Here is a 2,484-nt window from a genome sequence, read left to right on the forward strand (position 1 = left end):
TAGACATCCCAAATTTTCTGCTTCGTAGTAATAGTTGGATTTGTTAGTGGCTGAGTTGTGAGCTTCTGATTTAAAGGGTTCTGGCTCCCTGCTACATCTATTGGCTATTCGAAACGTGAGCAAAAGCAGAAAAGTCTATTAATTTGATAACTTTAATAATTTTTATCTTTTATAACTAATAGGATATTCAGTGAATGCACCGAGCAAAAAGTTCACCACCTTTTGTACGTTCACCACCTGTAACTCGATCAAGACATCTAGCAAATATTGTCGCCGTTGATTTTTCTTTAGAATCGTCATCTAGTCGACCAAGTACTCCAACTCAAATTTCCGATAATCCATTTTTTGAACCCGACCTCACAATTGAGAATCCGGAGAATATTCAGGGATAATTCATAAATCCTGAACCATTAATCTTTCCTCCGGAACCACCAATCATTCAAACAGAGATTGTAGAGGAACCAACCATTAAATCAGAATCCTATAGTGATTCAGATTCAACAAATTCAATTATGGAGAATCTGAAACCTCTAAGTATGGAAGACCGAATGAGAGCTAAACGCACTGGCCAAGGTCATGCAATTACTCAACCTGACATTAATGTGCCAGATTATGAAATCAAAGGACAAATTCTACACATGGTAACTAATCAATGCCAATTTAGTGGTGCGCCGAAGGAAGATCCAAATGAACGTCTTCGTACATTTAATAGGATTTGTACTCTATTTAAAATAAGAGAAGTAGAGGATGAACAGATATATCTTATGTTATTTCCCTGGACTTTAAAGGGAGAAGCCAAAGATTGGTTGGAATCGTTACCTGAAGGGGCGATTGATACATGGGACGTTTTAGTTGAAAATTTTCTTAAACAATTCTTTCCGGCATCTAAAGCCGTGAGACTTCAAGGAGAAATTGTTACGTTCACGCAAAAGCCAAATGAAACTTTATATGAAGCGTGGACAAGATTTGAAAAGTTATTGAGAGGATGTCCGCAACATGGTTTAGACACTTGTCAAATAGTACAAATATTCTGCCAAGGATGCGACATCACTACAAGAAAAGACATTGATATAGCAGCTGGTGGTTCCATTATGAAGAAAACCGCAACTGACGCTTACAAAATTATTGATAACACTGCTTCCCACTCACATGAGTGGCATCAAGAAAAAGATATCGTTAGATCATCTAAAGCAGCTAGAGCCGATTCTAGCCATGACTTCGATTCCATTTCTGCAAAGATAGATGCTGTCGAGAGACGAATGGAAAAGATGACTAAAGATATTCACTCAATACGAATTAGTTGTGAGCAGTGTGGAGGACCACATTTGACAAAAGATTGTCTCAGTATTGAACTAACAATGGAACAAAGAGAGAATGTTTCATACATAAACCAAAGGCCTGGAAATAATTATCAGAATAATTATCAACCGCCAAGACTAATCTACAATCAAAATCAGAATTATAACCGAAATGTTCCATACAACAACCAACAAGGTCCTAGTAATCAACAAGTATCCAATAATATTTACAATCAGCAAAGACCTATTTTTTAAAATAAACCACCACAAACCGATGATAAAAAGCTAAATTTAGAAGATATGATGTCGAAGCTAGTTGAATCTCAAACTCAGTTTTTCACATCTCAGAAACAAACCAAAGAACAAAATGCTCAAGCATTTAGAAATCAACAAACTTCTATTCAAAATCTGGAACAAGAAGTAAGCAACCTAGCAAGGTTAATAGGTGAAAGAAAATCGGGAAGTCTACCTAGTGATACAAATACTAACCCCCGGAATGAAATAGCTAAAGCCATTACTACAAGAAGTGGTATTACACTTAAACCACCTGAAATACCTGTAATTTCTGATGAAGCTATTCCTACTCCACAAGAACCACAACCTGAGCAAGATAAGAAAACAGAACCGGTAGTTGAAAAGGTTAATGAAGATAACACAGTTAAGACTAAACCTTATGTTAAACCATACTAACCACCACTTCCTTACCAAAGTAAAATGAGAAAAGAGAGACTTGAAGCCGAGCAATCCAAATTCTTGGATATGTTTAAATAGATAAATGTCAATCTTCCTTTCATTGATGTGATTTTAGGAATGCCTAGATATGCTAAATTTCTGAAAGATCTAATCACAAATAGAAATAAAATGGAAGAACTCTCGGCTGTTACTATGAATGCTAATTGTTCTACAGTACTATTGAATAAGATACCAGAAAAATTATCTGATCCAGGAAGTTTCACAATTCCATGTTTTCTGGGAAGTCTTAGTTCAATAGAAGCATTGGCAGACTTATGTGCTAGTATAAATTTAATGCCGTATTCACTATACGCTAAACTAGACCTTGGAGAATTGAAACCAACACGAATAAGTATACAACAAGCCGATCGATCAGTAAAATATCCTAGAGGGATAATGGAGAACATGCTAGTTAAAGTTGGTACCTTAGTATTTCCAGTAGATTTTGTTATTC

General features: G+C 35.8%; 1 non-coding gene across 1 annotated transcript; it reads right to left on the bottom strand.

Annotated features, from left to right (window-relative positions):
- Positions 1-896: 896 nt before the first annotated feature.
- On the bottom strand, positions 897-1,003 carry LOC139903421 (small nucleolar RNA R71). The gene has a single exon (XR_011778241.1). It is a non-coding gene; the product is annotated as a small nucleolar RNA R71 (small nucleolar RNA).
- Between the last annotated feature and the right edge of the window lie 1,481 nt (positions 1,004-2,484).

Source organism: Rutidosis leptorrhynchoides, chromosome 3 (assembly GCF_046630445.1).
Source record: "Rutidosis leptorrhynchoides isolate AG116_Rl617_1_P2 chromosome 3, CSIRO_AGI_Rlap_v1, whole genome shotgun sequence".
NCBI lineage: Eukaryota > Viridiplantae > Streptophyta > Magnoliopsida > Asterales > Asteraceae > Rutidosis > Rutidosis leptorrhynchoides.